Raw genomic sequence first — 19,502 nt, 5'->3', positions numbered from 1 at the left:
AAAATATTAATAAAATCTCATTTGAAACATATCCCTGTAGTTTATTATTTCATTCCTATTTTTATCTTAAGAAAGATGTAGGGTTTTTTGTGTTTTAGTAATCACAGAGCATTAATAGAATTTTATTTGTACGGTTGTACACCTTCACTAAAAATATTATTACGACATATCAAAAGCTCATTAAATGAAAGTTTATTAAAAAATATGCTTTGAAATTAGGTCCATTGCCGTTTTAATAATAGGGTAAATGTGTACAAGAGTACGCACTTAGTGTAAAACTGTCAACAACTTTTTAATTTTTTTGGATAGACAAATTTTATGATATGGGTTCGTTATATACATGTTTAGAGATCAGATATATTTAACTGTACGCCCCAACACCACTATATTTTAAGAGTAATTTCAATTTTTGTCAAGATGTGTAAATGCGCACTGTTAGACAGTTCATTGCACAAGAGTGCGCATTTGAACGCTTATGAGTACGCATTACATTTTATGAAAAAATATTTGTTTCTAAGGTGAAAATAAATGGGAATAAGTGACTACAGACTACACATAAAACGGGAGACCTATTTCTTCGTACTCTAGGGGTCTTGAAAAGACGAGAAAACGTAAAAATAGAAAGTCGGTCGACGGACTCGATTACAACACGCTCAGGAAGTAAAAATAAAAAAAAAATCGCCATAACCACCACCCCACAACTCGAGAAGCAGTACAAAGTAGTAGAGTTAAATAATTCATTACCGTATGATATGTATCTCCAAGACTATTAGACTACATATTGCAAGCAATGCGCACGCTTATACAATACCTCGCTGCGCACTCTTGTACATTTGTACATAACCTAATGTTTTCAAAGTTAAAAGCTTTTGATGGACAGAAAGTGTAAAACTGTTAGTGTATAACGACACCTTAAAAGTTACAACTAATGAAAATTATTACTGTAAAATAAAAGAACTGGTACGTACCTTACAAAAAACTAAAACTATGAGCGGTAAAAATTACATCCACACAACGTGTGAACATAAAATCGTCAGTACGACCAAACTATAAACTATATTCAGGTCACTTTTGCACCTTTATCTCAGGTTTAACATTAAATTCTGAATGGTATAACTTCATCTTACCCAGATGGCACTAATAAGCAGAAATCATCAGTGCGTACTCTTATACATATGCGCACTCTTGTACACATTTACCCTATGTACAATTTTAGTTTTTGTGACTTCTTATAGAGCAGTTGTTTGCAGATCTCAAAAAAGACTTTTTTAAAAGCATATAACTATTTTTAGTCCAGAAATTAATAATACTTCCTGGTAAATAAAGATAGATCATTTTGATGTTGTCCAATACCTACACAACAATTGTTTAGTTAGTTTCAGGTATTTCAAACTTTGTGAATATTTATAAATATCAATATTCTGATTTTTTTGTCCAAGAGTTTGTTATTTCCATTAACTTATTTACGTGACAAATTAATTCCAGCATCAACAAAGAAAATTCGTATTGATTCGGTTGTTTCGGAAGATGTTTACAGGAATTTGATCAAAATCGTTTCCATGCTTTAGTACAAGAGACTAAAACGAATGGAAATAGTTGAGCAGCGTAAGCATTTTAAACCTCTGTGATAGAATAATTAGAAGTTTTAGTCTTATTATTGCGTAAGACCTCTTTGAAGTTAAGCCGTTTGAATAACTAAGGAGCATGCTTGAAGCTTGAACACATCTAAGGAAACCAATCCTGCCGTAGAGATTTACTTTAATTTACCGTTTCTGACAGAGCATCAGACACACTGTATAGTTTGAGAGCAACCACCAGCCTCTGGCTGCGTCTTCATCTAATTTCAACCCAGAGTTATGGAAGTTTGGTCACATAAAAGACGGACAAGACCCTTCAGGACATCTTTGCATCGTAATTGAATCGGTCCTAAACTAATTATGCAATAAATAGATATATGTAATTAGGAAGTGAACATGGGAACTTTGGTGGATCTGATCGAGTTATCCAAAAGCTGTGAATGTATGTAGCATAATTGTGTCAGAGGTATTCATGCAATAAATGTCCAAAAAACCTAAACATTACATGATGACATTAATACCAACAAAGTTTCATTACATGCAACAAGTGGAAGGAAAAATAATTTTTATCGAACGTGTATAGTTTATTTTACATGAAACTACAACAGTAAAGTTGCAAATTTATTATGATAACATGGCATTACCGCATGATCGGTTTCATCCCTAAAACGCCTGAAACTGAACAAGTTATCGAGTCCCGACTTCAAGTTCTAAGCTCAAGTTTTGGCGACCTGAAAACTATCCATATCAGCTACTCCTATCAATTATTGTTCAGCTCACTCACTTACGTTTGCTAGTTTAAAGGAAGCCTTGCGAACAAGTTACTTGGATGAGTTTGCGATAGAATCTCTTGGCTCCGGGAGTTGCAAACTTGCTAACTCTGCTGTACTGGTAAAGAAAAACTACTCAACCTTCCTCCGGTAATTTGCTTGCCGCTGACGACGAGGAGACTGCTTTGTAATGAAGTTCTGCAAATGGACGAAATCATTAGCATCAGACCACATGTGCAATATGCATAAATGTTGTTATATCAGAGCATTATTAACTAAAGCACAATTACTTCCTTAAGACGGTATTTGCATAAATACATTTTAAGGATGGAATCTGGGGTAGGTAGGTATTCTGTATATAAGCGAGTCAACTGAACATGTTATAGTTGCTCTCAATAAGTAATTCAAAAGATTTTAATCCCAAAAATGTTTCTTTGCTGTCATTTTATAAAAGATGAAGATATTTATAGGTCTTAGAAGATTAGGATTTTTCATAAATTTATTTCTTTTATCATTTGGAAAATACCTAACAGGAATGTATTTTACAGTGTGGAAGAAAATCAAATGGATTAAAATAATCTATAACGAAAAATTATCTTATCTGATTTACTAGTAACAAAAAAATTAAGTATATCTTATATAAGAAAATTTTAACAAAACGAAATCTGAGTATAATCTTTTTTTTTTCTATAAAAAAGTTTTAATGTGAGTCCAGGGTGGAGCGCCATCTTGACTGAGAATTTTAAGCAGAGGTTGGAATGGTTCTGTAAGTTTTCAATACAATTTTCTCATACTACCTATGGTACTTAACATTATTAATAATCTATACTTATATAATAAAGCTGAAGCTGTTGTTTATTTGAACACGCTAATCTCAGAAACTACTGGTTCAAATTCAAAAAATCTTTTTGTGTTGGATAGTCCATGTATCATATCTACATATAGGCTTATAAAATCACGCTACGATCATTAGGAGCGAAGTAGCAATGAAAAATTCGGAAAAACGGGAAAATTATTCCTCCTTTGACAGCTTCCGTTGCTTACGCTGCTTAAACGGTTAAAGTTACGTAAAAATCATGTATGACGAAATTGTTCCCCTCTAAAAGTTCTAAAGAAAAGTCCGCGACAGCATATGTCTATCTTTTAAGGTCGAGTCAGTATAACCTTTTTTATGGTAATGAAATTTGTTCTAAAATAATAATGCATTATGTATAAAATTCTCGCGTCACAATGTTTGTAACCGAACTTCTCCGAAATGGGTAGACCGATTTGTATGAAATTTTGTATGTCTATTCGGTAGGTCTGACAATAGGTTGTAAACTATTTTTTAAACCCCTAAGTGATAAGGGTGGCCCACCCTAAAAAATTTTTGTCTATTTTTTTGACAAATTTTTTTATTTTTATTTTTCTAAGATTTGGTATCAAAAAATATACATAACCCTAGATTTTCACCTTTCTACCACCAACCCCCATTTATTAACCATCTATAAAATAAAAGTCAATTGCTGTTCCTATTAGTCTCTCTAAGACTCAAAAACGGCTTGACCGATTTGAAGAAATTCTTATATTACGGGGATTGTTTATAAATTAAAAAAATAGGGGAAACTTAAAAGAACAGCTAAAAAATCAAAAAATCCTAAAAATTTTTTATGGGAATCGCCACTTCAAATTAATTTCAATGGTTGTCGTCTAACTGACGTGTCATACAAAACTAATTCTATCGTGCGATTGTAAAAAGTATATTGCATTTCAAATCGTTCTTTGTTTTTTCGTAAAAAAACGGTTATGGAAGTTGATCAGCGTTGTGCTCATAATCAACATAATAGTCAAACATTGAAGCGAGACATTGGATGGTATGAATAAAACTGAGTAGATACTTATATTCGAAGTACGAAGTACCTACTTCATTATTACTCTTATATACTTGAACATCTACTCTATGTACTGAGTACCTACTGGGAAACATTGTATCTCCCCGGCCACAAACTGAACATCTACGCGTTTTGTGAGCATTTAATCTAGAAATGAGCATCGGCGTGGCAAATAACTGAGCTGTCTGTAAAGTAGCTTAGAAAACCAGTAGGATCGTTGTAAGAGTGAATTTTAACTAAACATGGTGACTTTCATGAATGTGGAACGTCGTCAAAAGGTGCATTCAGTTTGAAAAACACATTAGGAGCAGGAATATCGAAAACTTTTCATGTAATTAACTTTTATTTATGCATAAATTGTGCAGTGCGTTTTTTCTAACACTGGCCATAGAGATTCCCATCTCAAGGTGTCTACCCCATACTAACTTATATTTTGGTGACTCGATTTTTGCCTTGATGGTTGAACACTGTCATTGTTGTCCTTTTTTGTTGTATCGAGATGCTACTTGAGCATCAACTGTTACTTACTGAAGTATTAGTATCATCTAGAAAAACTAGAAACATTTTGATTTGATATTCGAGTAGATACTTAGTATTTCGAGTATGAGCATCTACTGAGTTTTATTTATATCAACCATTGTCAAAAAATTGATCGAACGTTGTTTCGACAGAACTTCCTTCGCACCAAAAGTATAATGAAACATATTCAGCATTTTCGAGTTGAGTCTTTTCTTCACACAATTTTGTGATGACCTAATCAACATTTACTATCAACACGTAGGTATACCACCTTGGATTGGTGCAGTGTAATACTAAAAATAACTGTATTGTATTCCCAAAATTAACTGCGAAAATCGAGTGAGCCATTCCATCAATTTTTTGGGGGGAATAAATAAATATTCTTAACAATTTACCATGCCTACAAAAACTTTAAAACGTCTGCAAGATCTCAAAGTATTCATTTTTGCAACTCTTGAGTTATTCACTAAAATAAATTGACTGATCCATATATTTTTTTGAGTCACTGTAAAAGCAAATCTAAAAAATATGAATGCAGTGATAAATTACGAAAATATACTGATGATATTTTCCACATTTTAGATAGCCCCTTACTCTTCGATATATTAATTAATGATATAGTAGAAATTGTAGATGTGCATGCACTTTTATTTGCGGATGACTTAAAGATTTATAGTGTCATAAATACTCATGATGATTCACTACGATTACAAAAATGCCTTGATAAAATCTTTAATTGGTGTAAAGACAATAATCAGGTACTGAATAAAAACAAGTGTTATGTTATGACTTTTACGAAAAAAGTAGCACCTGTTCTCTTTGATTATAATATAGATGGCACTATTCTTACTAAACCTGAAGTTGTATGTGATCTTGGTGTAGTGTTCGATTCAAAATTATCATTTGGCTCACATATCCAATCTGTTACTGCATCTGCCTTTAAGTCCTTAGGTTTTGTTGTGCGCAATGGGCGCGAGTTTGCAGATATAGAGACACTGAAAATTTTGTATATTACTTATTGTAGATCTCGTTTAGAGTATGCTTCAGTTGTATGGTCTCCTATTTATAACATACATATCTCTGCTCTTGAGCGAATCCAACGGAGGTTTCTGAAAACGGCAGTATACGTATTAGATGGTGTTTACCCACCTAGAGGTCATCCTCAAGAATTCCTCCTCAATCGACTTAATATGTCTTCTCTGCTCACCAGACGTATTGAGCACTCTGTTGTATTGTTATTTAAAATAATTATTGGAGTCGTAGAGTGTCCTACAATACTTTTCAATACTCAATTTAAGATCAACAGAATAAATGCACGCACTAAAAACACTTTCTCCTTCGACACACCACGTACGAACAGTGGAATCAGTTCGCCACTTACACAAATGCTGTCTAATTATAATAATATTGAGAACAAAATAGATATTTTTAACTGCTCAATTAACCAAATTAAAAGATGCTACTCAACCATTTGTTTTAGCCATGTTTGAACCTTGTCCCATAATTGGGCTACGGCCTGTAGGACATTGTATGTAATAATAATAATAATAATTAAAATTAATATTGAAGACACAGTTAAATGAAAAAATTTAATGAAAGCAGTAAATACATTCTGCGTTCCACTATTAACATATTCTTTCGGAGTCATTAAATGGTCCAAAACTGATCTTGAAAATTTAAACATCGCAACAAGGAAAATCTTCACACAGTATAGAAGGCATCATCCAAAATCGTCGATTGAAAGATTCTCATTACCAAGACAGAATGGAGGAAGGGGTTTCCAGAACTTAGAAAACTTATATCAGAGACAAATCTCAGATTTGAAGAAGTATTTCTTGAAACGAGCGGAAAGAAATGAAATGTTTCGCACCATCACAAGAGCAGATTTGAACCACACACCCTTAAATCTGTCGAACACCGAAGAAATCCACACCCCCCACACAATAGATAAAATAATAAGTGTGCTAAAACAAAAGCAACTACATGAAAAATTCTACAAAGACTTAGAAGAAAATCATGTCAATAAGAAGATGTCATTAATTTGGTTAAAAAAATCAAGTTTGTATGCCGAAACAGAAGGATTTGTGTTTGCTATTCAAGACCAAGTAATCAATACCAAGAATTATAGAAAATACATCATCAAAGATCCGAACATAAAAAACGACTGCTGTCGCCTCTGCAAAGCAAAACCTGAAACGATCCAGCACATAATCTCTTCTTGCAGCATCCTAGCACAAACTGATTACAAAGCTAGACACGACAACGCAGCCAAAATCATTCACAAAGAATTAGCAACACTTATGAACTTAATCGAAGATACGACACCCTATTACACTTACATTCCATCTCCATTCCTTGAAAATAACAAATACAAATTATACTGGGATCGCACAATACTTACAGACTTAAACATTACAGCTAACAGACCAGACATCATACTTATCAAAAAACACACGAACGAAGCCATTCTCATTGACATTGCTATTCCTAACACAAACAACATTATTCAAACATACGACACCAAGATTTCAAAATATCTACAATTATCGATAGAAATGAAATCCATGTTGAATCTTAAAAAAATTTCAATTCTACCCCTAGTTATCTCTAATGTAGGTGTAGTTCCAAATAGCTTAGTTGAGAATTTAAAGTCTTTGCATTTGAATGATTCAATAATTGTCAAAATTCAAAAAGCTGTTTTGTTAGGAACATGTCATATTGTTCGTAAGTTTCTTGAACAGTCTGATCATGTCAGTCAGATTAGATTAGCACCAGTAGGTCAGAATAGTGTAGGTCACTTTTCATGTGATGCGCGGATAAATGGTCGGTAGTTAGGCTAGACTTTTGGGGATGGGGTGAGATTAGAGAATAATAGCAGACTAATTTGTATGCTGTAATTCTAGAATCTCGAAAGTTGTTCTGTTAATCTAATCAATGCATATCATTACTTGGTCTTAGTACCCGTAATGATAGAAGTCTTGCCTGAATGCCGGTCATTTCCGGGTCAGTGGTGGGTCTTAATAATAATAATAATAATAGGATTTATTCGGCAAAATCTTGAGATGATGTCTTCAAGTTTTTGGGCTTGATAAACAGATATATTTTGATTGAAAACCTACAATGTCAAACAGTAACTTCAAAACGTCTGCAATATTTCAAAATTCAGTTTTACAATTCTTGATTCAATCAATACAATAAATTGACTCAGTGATTAATTTTTTTGAGACACCCCCTATAAGCAAAACTAAAAAATATGAATGGAATGATAAATCACAAATATAGTCTCATCCTATTTTGGACATTTTAGATAGGATTCATTTGGCAAAAGTTTGGGCTGACGCCATCAATTTTTTGGAGGGGATAAGTAAATATATTTTGAATAAAAATTTATTATGCTTATCATATGTTTGAAACATCTGCAAGATTTCAAAGCATTCGATTTTGCAGATTCAAAATTAAATTGTAGGTGAAACGGAGTTCACGGGGTCAGCTAGTATTATATATATATATAATCAAGTGGATTTGCTTTAATGTTAAAGTTTTTAAGTAACGTATAAAATTGTATTTTTTGACTCATAATTATGGAACAACAGAAGCTACACGGTGGCGTTCGTAATAAATAAAAATTAAAATGAGGAGTCACTCAGTCTCTCATGCTATTTAAAATTTATAATAGATGATGTCTAGTAATTTAAAAGACTATAACTGCCGTTAACAAGAATAAACGTGAATTCATTTTTTAACATTTATTATTATGGTTCTTCCTAAAAGTACCCTTATATTAACTCAAAATTTTAAATGGCCCGAATATGTTTTGATGATTTTATTAGTCTTCTTATTTTAGTTAGTTTGTCAATTTGCGTTTTATTTGGCTTGCCATATTTATTAAAATATATATATATATATACATAAGTTTTGTATTAAGTGGCACCCTGTAGGATGAATGTAATTGTGACGCCCGGTGTATATACTGATTTGATAAATAATGTAAATGAAGCACAATCAAAATCAACAGTAATAAGGCACCCATCTGTATGTAAATTGAGACAATCAATGCTTTTGTGGCACCTTGCGTTGTTGCCACTTTTTTGTGTTCTTTCAAACAAACATATTACAACACCTTAGGTGCTTCGTACCCACTTATCGTAAATGTAGTATATTTTGGCACCATAAGTTAAGAGGGAATTTGCACGAATATTGTTATTATTAGTATTAAAAAGTAAAATTCCGTAAGAGACTATTGTTGACAATTGTCGAATGCTGGCATAAAAATTTGATAAGCAAATCCTAATTAAAATGCGAAAAATAATATGAGAAACAGGGTTGTGTAAAATAGCATGCCTCTATAGATATAGTTTTTTAATTCACTATTGTTTTAATTTTAAGCATGACTTAAAAGGAAAGACATTTAAAATTAAAAAAAAAAATGGTCAAAGTGTTTTCGACAGAACTTTCCTGGCTTCTGAAGTAGAATGAAACATATCCAGGAGATGCGTCCGTCATCGTTTCTCTGTCATTGTGAAGTTTTCTACCTGGGATGAGTTTTTACCTGTTTAGATTAGTGCCTAATCGATTCATCCGCACTCGTGCTAGCGTGTTAAGCAGTTCACTTAAATTTATGTTACCAGGTATTATTGTTTGCGATTTAAAAACATAAATTTAAAAATCACCCCTTTTCTGAATTGTGCATGTTACGCTACTGACTGACAGTCTGTTGTTAGATTCTGATGACTCACCATATTGAACTTAAAATAATCCATCTCTAACAACACTTGTCCTCCAACACTAGGTAATATCAATCTGATGCTCAAGTGTTTATAATATGCTTATACATCGAAAGAATGTCACATAGAAATTAGTTTGATTTGAATGAGTTTATCTTCTTAAAACAAAGGCTAAAATTATTATTTAAAACACAATCGAACAAAATGCTCTGATTGTATAATATAATTCTTATTTTAACATTATTATTATTATAAAGACGTGTTTTTCAAATTTTCCAGAAAATGGGATGACTGGTTCTTAATTTGAGCAATAAAAATTTGTAATGAAATCATCAACATGGATAATACTAGTCACAGCACAAAAAAAAGTAGTCACAGCGTATTTACCAGTGCAAGAAAAAACAACGAGACATATATCAATTTGGGTCGGTGCAATGTAATACTAAAAAAAAACAGTATTGAATTCCCAAAATTTTCTGAGAAAATGGAGTGAGCCGTTCCTGATTCAATCAATAAAATAAGTTGACTCATTCATTAATTTTTTTGACCCACCTCTTTAAGTAAAATTAAAATATATGAATACAATGATAAATCACAAGTAAAAACTCATCATATTTTGCACATTTTAGGTAGAATTTATTCGACAAAATTTTGAGATGATATCATCAATTTTTTGAGAGAAATAAACAGATATATTTTGATTAACAATGTATCATACTTACAATAAATTTAAAACGTCTCATTCAGTTCAGTATTCAGTTTTACAATTCTCGATTTAATCAATAAGAAAATTGACTCAGTCATTAATTTTCTTGAGACACCCCTTATAAGCAAATCTAAAAAATATTCATGCAATGATAAATCACAAGTATAGACTTATCATATTTTGCACATGTAAGACAGAATTTATTCAACAATATTTTGAGGTGACGATATACATTTTTTAGGGGGATGAGCAAATACATTTTGATAAAAAAATTACCATGCTGTTGATCATTCATTGATTTTTTTGAGTTAGCCTGTATAAGTAAATTCAAAAAATATGAATGAAACGATAAATCACAAGTATAGACTCATCATATTTGGACATTTTAGATAGAATTTATTCGGAAAAATTTTGAGCCGACGTCAGGAATTTTTTGCGGGGATAAGCAAGTGTATTTTGATTAAAAATGTAGTATGCTTATCATAACTTTAAAACAGCTGCAAGATTTCAAAGCATTCAGTTTTGCAAATTTAAAATTAAATTCCAAAATGTTGTTTTATAATTCTGACGGACGTTTCGGGTAAAAACTCAGCACGGCTTCATAAACCATTTTGTTATTTAATACAATTTAAAACCCATTTGCTATGTACAATTTGGAAGTGATATCATCACATAATTAGTGGGGATGATTAGATAAATTTTGGTTAACGTTTTACCTTCCACATGATCTTCCAAATGTAAATACAAAATTTGACAACAATCGGCCCAGTACTTTCGGAGATTATCTGTCTAATAAAAATCGGGACAGCAGACAGAGACATACTCCTGCATGTATAATTGAAGAATCCGTGTTGACTTTTTACGCTAGAGATCCAGATTTTTTGGGAAAAAATTAAAAATTGTATTTTACAATTTAACTTTGAAATTGCAAAACCGAATGCTCTGAAGATAAATGATTACTCAAAATTTACTTATTTACGACCTCTCCGAAAATCATGATGCTATATCATACAATTCTGCCGAATAAATGTTTTAAAATTATATAAAATGACATGCACCTGCATGTGTGATTTATGAATCCGTGTTTTTACCCTTGATTTACCCAGATTTTTGAAAAAAACTCAAAATTATGTAAAAATATTTTACAAATTAAATTGTAAAACCTGAATGCTGTGAAATCTTGCAAATATCTTAAGTTTATTGAAAGCATGTTAATCGTCAATAAAACTTTGTCCATCATCTTATAATCTTGCGGGATAAATGTTCTTCAAATTTATAAGTGTTTTTGGGAAAAAACTGAATGTGATTAATTTATTAATCAGTCCTCTCTTCTGCTTTGAGGTGAAAAAAATCAGTTTAATTTTCTTTTAACAGCTGATGCTTGTAATCTAAACTTTTTAGTCGTCTAATTACATAAGCAGTCGAGAGTAAGCATGTACTGAGAAATTGAGAATATCTACATTTTTTCCTGTTGATTATCTGCGATGCAGGGACTGCGGAATGTTAATTACGCCACTGGTTTTTACTTTATAGAGGTTATCACGAAACCAGTGATTGGAACAATTACTTTTAAAAAGTAATGCATTACTTTAACAATTACTTTTTGCACTTTGAAAATTTTGATCGACACTATTTTAGATGTTTGTTGTATGGTTCCAAAGGGTCAAGAAAAAACGTGTTAGGATGAAAAAGGGAGTGAATGATTTATTTTACTAACCCATTTGTTGCAGTAAATAAAATAAAACAAATAACTACTTCATGTAAGAAGACTATATTCATAATTTAAATTCAATAATAACTGATATTCAAAATTTCCGTCATCTAAGGCATGACGTTTTGTCTTAAAAACACACCGCGCCAATACTAAACATCCTTTCCACTGCGGCGCTAGATGGAACTGTTGTGGGGCAACATGTTACATATTTTACTAAAAAATTGAAGAGCCAATTCTTTTGCGCCTAATTTCATTCCACTCTAGCTACCAATAAAAGTTCGATGCCAACTGTAACAACTTTTAAACAAAAATTTGCATTGGTGGGAGATTTCAAAATATCTTATTGGCTTGTAAATGTATCGTAAATATTAGTCCACCAATCTTTAACAAAAAGGATGTTCCCAAGTACTTAGAAGGGGGCTACAAGATAATGTAAACTTAAAAGTCTGTCTTTAATTGCCTCTTGGAGTTGTGACTTACAGATAAAATTTAGAAAACCTTAGAGGGTGGACACCCTCATAAAATATTATGGTCGGACTATGAAGGGTTTAAAAGGACGGGCTCTATCGGTTACTTCTTATAGATTTGAGTGGACCAGAAAAATGGCCTAAAGTTTGTTTGACCACAATTTTTAAATATTCTGCCCCTGTTTATTTCTGTTTATTAAGATATTTTATTTCTGTAAAGCGCAATGGATTTTTTAATACAATTTCTACTAATGTACTTTTTTGAAAATTTAAAATTGATCCATAAATAGCGAAAACCAGATAATCTCATATTCCCCACAATTTGAATGCGTTGTAGTTTTTTTTTTGACTACAAAATTTAAAAAACGGAAAGTACTCTGGGTAGGGTTTTTTACGCACATTTCAACGGTGTTAAGTTTATTACAATCGGACGTATACTTTTGGCAAAAACTTGGGCAGATCTTTATATGAATTTCCTTATGCTGCAGTATGTTTTAGCTCACCCTTAAAATGATGAAGAGCTTATGTATATTATGGCTAAACTCCTTTTAGATTTTAACTCCCTACTGGGTTAATCTTCTGTTTGTGGGGACGAACTAGGTATAATAAACCCAGCAGGTTAAGTAAATGATTCGCAGAGAAAAACAAAACAATATTTTTGAGTATTTGGGTAAATATTTGGGTAATTGTAGAAGTGACTGAATTACTCAAAAAAAAGTAATTCGGTACAATTACTCGTTACATTTTTTGAAAAGTAATGCATTACAATTACTCATTACTTATTACTTCCAACCACTGCACAAAACTAACGTCGCAACATCAATTTTATAATTTTTTAATGGAGCGGGAGTTAGTTGTCGGACTATACTTCAACGACCAGGAAAGTTCTGTCGAAATAACCTTCAACCATTTTTTTTTACTGTATCAAAAACGATATATTCAATTTTTGTGAAATTCTTAAAATAATGTCATTTTTCACCACCTCACAGATACATACATACAAAAATTGTAAAGTTTTGTATAAATAATTTTAGATAGGAGTAATTTTTCTAGCATATTGTCACCCAAAAACCTAAGCTCCGGTCCAGGTCATGTGGTCACTAATTAGAAAACCTAATAACTGCGGTCCGCGGTTTTGTTTTGTTTCTTCTGTATTTTCTTCTTCGTCATTTTCATCTTTCCAGATCGATTTCAGTTTCTTCCAATACCGTATTTTTAAAATTAATAGTATTTGCTTTTTTTTCATTAATTTTTTCAAACTGTAACCACTTATTTTCTCCGCAAACTGTGCTTTATAAGTTTCCTTCGTCTCTTAATACAGTTAACAATTTTTTTCTTTTCCAACTTTGTCTAAATTAAATATTATTTTAACTTTTCTCTCTGCCTTTGTAAATGTCTTGCAAAATATTTAGAAGTCATGGTACTGTAAATTTATAAAACGTAAAGTTTTTTTTAATTCTGTTTTTCACTAAATCTGATTAATTGTAAGCTTGAGAAGTTACCGGCTGTATTTCAAAAATTTAGAATTTTCTACTTTATGGCATATATGTAGTTATAATTAAGAACTAAAAAGTATTTTAAGCGAAATTTAATTTTTAAGATAATACGAAATTAAATAGAACGATATCCTCCCATTTTTAAGTTGTTGTATTCCCAGATGAATTAATCTTTTACTTCTTGAATACATTTTTCACAATTACAACTAAACGAAAAACTTCACGGCGAATACGAATACTCTGTAAATGCCGTGAATGCAGTGTTGCCAGTTTTCGGGTGCCAGTTTGATACAAGTAAATCGTGGTGCCAGTTTGTGGTGCTATTATATCTGGATATAAATCTGTATATGCAAGGGCGCCCTCTGGTGAGTACACCTTCCAACTAGTGGAATATAAGCGGAAATATATATTGTAAAAGTGGCACCAATACGAAATTTCGTAGTTTTTCATTTCGATGTCAGATGACGCTAATGAGCCGACTCCCATTTAAAAACAAACTGGCACCCAAAGTCGGGTGCCACTTTGTAAAATCGGGTGCTACTATTGCAACGAACATACGTTTTGGGTGCTGCAATTACAAAAAACATGTATATATATATATATGGTCGGGTGAAATAAAAAATGTATTAATTATTTTATACTTCTTAGAGCAAAGAGAAGAACCTAATGTAAAACACCTGATCAAATTATAAATATAGTTACATTAGATTATGACCCTCCTTACTAGTGCTTGAAATTCAAAGGTATACCATTATCTTTGCACATACCTAAGATCTACATTTTCTACAGACAAAGCAAAGCAGTGAAATATATAGATTTTCACACACGTGCTATCACAATATTCTGTGACAGCATAACATACATATATAATTTCTAATACGTATAGATACATACCTTCCAACCAGTGGCGGCTCGTGACTGTCTGATGTAGTGAGGCGATGATAGAAGTTTGACAATAATAGTAATATTACTTGGCCTTACTAGTTAGTAATGATAGAACTCTTGCCTGAATACCGGTCATTTCCGGGTCAGTGGTAGGTCCTAATAATAATATTAATAATAATAATAATAATAACACCCATAACACATTGAATCAACAATGTTTTTACAAGTCAAAATTTTGTTGAAAGTAGCACTTTCTTGGAGGGATTCAGGAATAGTTGTTGTGTTCTTTTCTAAATGTTTTAAGCCCATGAAATTTTTAATGTGTACTTTGGAACTTTCATGTAACTTTGCACTTCGGATGAAATTCTTTAAATCGTTATATCCCGGGATGTGTAAATATTACGGCAGAGCCATTTATATGTTTCGTAGGTACCAAGTTGATTTAAAAGACTTGGAGTACTGACGATTCTGGCGCTTATCAATGGAAGTTAAATGAATTAACTGTTTTGACTGCTCGATATTTAGCAAAATTTGTCGACGTTCTAGCTCGGTTCGCCGTGAAAACGGCGTTTCAAGAAGCAACATGACGATATCGTACTCGGGATTTATTTTTCACTCACCTGTACCTATGAAAGAGACAATAACACAAAACTCCAACACGTGGGTTTTTATTTGCGTTAATGATAATTACCCACGCACCCCGCAACCCTACCGTTCTGTAAAATAAATGGAAAAATGATTTAATGAGTACATCGAAATTGGCCGAGAAGCACCGAAGATATCGCCTCAGTTCCGAGCGAACGCATGTATAGGAGTGTAGGAGCTGAGCCGTGGAAATCCGTGTCTGTGATTGGGCTTCGCTGGTTCAAGTGAACCGACATTCTGGCCGCTTCAGTTAAAGAACTAGGGGCATAAATCGTACGGTATTCAACGGAAAATGTCAGCAGGAAACGTAAAAAATAAAAAATCATGTACAGATTTCCCATTTCAACATATTTTTGTAACTAAAAATGCATTGAAAACTCTTTTTTAATTATAAATTAAGTCAATCTGTTCTTAAGATTTATGCTGTGAGGCGCCGCCTCACTTGCCTCATCTGACGAGCCGCCACTGCTTCCAACTGAAACTCAATGCCCATGAGGCATTAATGAAGGGAAAGATGGAAGTCTTAGGTAGTAACTATAGCCACAATAGATAGAGATCGTGCAACGGTATTGGTTAGGGTAGACGGGAGAAAAGATTTGAGACAAAGAGTGCCAATCCACACATTTTATCAATGGAAGCTTCTTTGGTTTGTATTGAAGCTGTTGAATTCCTTTATCTATTGTGTACAAAGACAGCTAGGCGTTACTGGTGTCAAGAATGGCAGGGTATACGGACGAATCGGAACACTTGTCTTCGGTCCAAGTCCCTATTTTATTTACGGAGAAATGAGGACAGAACACGAAGGTGGTTGGTAAAATTTGTCTATACTGCTGTTAGATTTCATATCGGTTGAAACTTGTGAAATATTTTGTACTAATTATGTCAGATACAAGATACTTTTATTGTTGATTAATTGTCATACATACATTTTTTAAATAGATACATATTTTGTTCAGATAAAGAGATTTTCTAAAGTAACGTTTGTACATCTTCTGCAACGCAAGCTATTCTTTTGACGTTTAATTCCATGGGACAAATGATAATGTTTTAAGAACTAATTTTTCATTTTCTTTGGTGTGTGTTTATTTAGTTTTTACAGTTTTTACTTTTTAAGCAATAAACAGATTCAGAAAGTGTGATAATTGAAGTATCGTGTGTATACAAATGACAAGATTTACATAAAATTTTTGTACCATTTTTGGGTCAACTCAAAAAAAAGTTTATAGAGTTTGGACAGCAACGTAAAAATTTGCAGTCATGGTGTTATTAGAAACTTTTTAACACAATTTTCTCCCTCAGATACTATCTGAGAAGTAAAAATACAGATATCCAGGGCCGCCGTAAGCGGGGGTGCAAGGCGTGCACCGCACGCGGGCGCTGCCAAAGGGGGGCGGCAAATTGGCACGCAAAGCAGCACTTTTCAAAATTTCCAAAATAATATAAAAAAATGTACAACTCGAAAAAAGGGTTTATTGAAACTTTGGGAGAAAGCAAAGAAAGAAATATTGTTTAGGTCATCCAGTCATTGGTAAATCAATAAACATCTGTTTTTTATAGTGCATGGTGAACAAACTTGTAGATCGGTAAAGCATAAAGGAATAAGTTTCCAGAATTGTTTGTCGGAACGTCAAGGGAGATGTTAGCAATAAATGAAATTATTTTAGTAATTCACAGAAAGGTGTTAAAGAACATTGCTCCAAAAATTAGTTGGTGTCCAAGGTGGCAAATGCAACATAATTGTTATTTGCACTTGTAGTTTGGACGCTAAATTTATTTTATTTATTTATACGTATCACATTTGCAAAATCTTTGATGATTTGCTGGAAATACCCGAAGATACTTCTTCGTGGTAGTTATTTGTTCAACGATAATTTGATTTGATAAGTATTTTGAATCAAATCAACATCTTAACTAAAATGATGCAGAATCCTAACATCAACATCAAAGTATATATCAATTTACTTAAAGATGTAATAGGTTACTTTACCAAATATCGTTCAGATGAAAGTTTTGCTAAAATTAAACTGAAACAGACAAACTTGCCTATGAAATTAATGTTGAACCATTTTTTCCGCCAATCCAAACCGTGCGCCCAAGAAGAAAACCGAAACATTTTGATCACGAGCAGAATTACGAAGTTGTAGATCCAAAAATTAATTTTAAAAAACATTTTTTTTACCGAATTCTGAACCAAACTTTGTCTTCTTTAAATAATAGATTTGAGGAAGTAAACACATATGATAATGTATTTGGGTTTTTCAATAATGTGTTTAAGTCCTCAGAAGAAGACATGTTAAAAAACTGTAAAGATTTACATTTAAAACTTGCAGTTGATTCCGTTGGTGAGGTCGACATTGCCGTATTTAATAAGATTAAAGCTTTAAAACTGCACTCTTCAGCTATACCGTTAGAAGATTCCCACCAAATTTTACGTATTGGTGTGAAAACAATTTAATCTCAACTTTTCCGATACATCAATAGCATTAAGAACTTTGCTTACACCACCAGTTTCGGTTGCATCTGGCCAGCGATCCTTTTCAAAATTGAAAATAATAAAAAATTATCTCGGATCAACCATGAGTCAAGGCAGGCTAAGTAACTTATCTATTGTTGCAATTGAACATGAACTGTTAGACAATTTGGACATAAAAAAATAGTTGCAGAATTTCCCAGTATGAAATCTAAAAACATTCATTTGGTTTAGTAAAAAAATATTTAATTATATTATCTTGTATGCTTTAGGTTTTTTCGTTTCTTTTTTTTGTATTCAGTTATATTATATGGATACAAATGTATTTATGTTTTTTATTAGCAAAATAGATTTGTGTTCGATAAAGGTATTTGTTTGTTCATTTTTTGCCTAAAATAAAATTTTAATTCTAACGTTTTAAAGACTGGCCCTTAATTTTCCACTGATTTTAATACAATTTTTACTTTAAAATTTTTTTATCTATATTGAAGAGGGGCGCTAAATTTAAACTTGCACTCGGGCGCCAAAAGTTCTAGCGGCGGCCCTGCAGATATCTTTGAATTCCAGTTTGATACAACTAGAACTACCAACTGCTACGTGTCACACACGTTTATATCTAGATATTTGCAATCAATATTTTAATGGATTTTTTTTTTAAACGTATAAATTTGCGGGATAAATAAGAAATATCAAAGTGTTTTCATAGTTTGCGGTAAAAATAACTTTTAAATTTAAATTGGATATTTATTTAACTTCTTCAAAAAATCATTTGTGTCATTGTAGTAAATTTAAGTTGAAAATGTACTTACAGTGCGAAACTTTCTTTCATAAACCGTTCAGGATGTTTTCAGACAAAAGTAAGCTATGAATGTTTGTATTGATGAGGCTGATACGTGTTTAAACTCCATATTAATTTTAATAATAATGAAAAAACTTTCAGAGTTTAAATAATATATTTGTAGTCACTGCTACACGTGTTTCGGTACACAGTACCGTCTTCAGGCAGAAGAGAAACTGGGGTTTTACAGAGCTATTCCTGAATTTATACCTGATTTAACAATGGTGTTTTCAAATTTATGTTAAGTAAGGGAGATTTGTTTATTTCGGTTTGGTCGTTCATTAGTGTATTTAATCTATTGTACCTATTTATTTCCAGACATTCTAACGCGTTTAATTTTGTGCCTTTATTTTCTATGTGTAAAATTTTGAATTCGTCGTTGAAATTATGCTGTTCTTGGATAAGGTGGTTCGCGTACGTAGAATTTGATTTTTTGTTGACAAATGCTGATTTATGTTCTTTTATCCTTTCCTCAAATTTTCTCCCTGTTTGTCCGATGTATACTAAGGGGCAGTCACTACAACTTAGCATGTAAACTCCAGAATTCGATTTCTTAGGTGACTTGTCTTTACTATTGTTTATTAATTTATGTAAAGAATTGTTGGTACGGAAGGAAATTTTATAGCCTGCATTTTGCAGTATTTTTGCAGTTTTAATAGAAAGTTTTCCAAAATGAGTTAAAATGTTATACTGATTGGTTTCTTTAATTAAAGGATATATTAATGCTGATGTGATTTTTTTAATTTTCTTTTTTAACATATTATCTATGATCTCGTCCGAATAACCATTGTTTTTAGCTATTATTTTTATTCTCTTAAGT

This window comes from Zophobas morio, unplaced genomic scaffold, assembly GCF_036711695.1.
Source record: "Zophobas morio isolate AGI-343-1 ecotype UQ-CSIRO unplaced genomic scaffold, CSIRO_AGI_Zmor_V1 ptg000023l, whole genome shotgun sequence".
Classification (NCBI taxonomy): domain Eukaryota; kingdom Metazoa; phylum Arthropoda; class Insecta; order Coleoptera; family Tenebrionidae; genus Zophobas; species Zophobas morio.
This window is presented reverse-complemented; position numbering follows the sequence as displayed.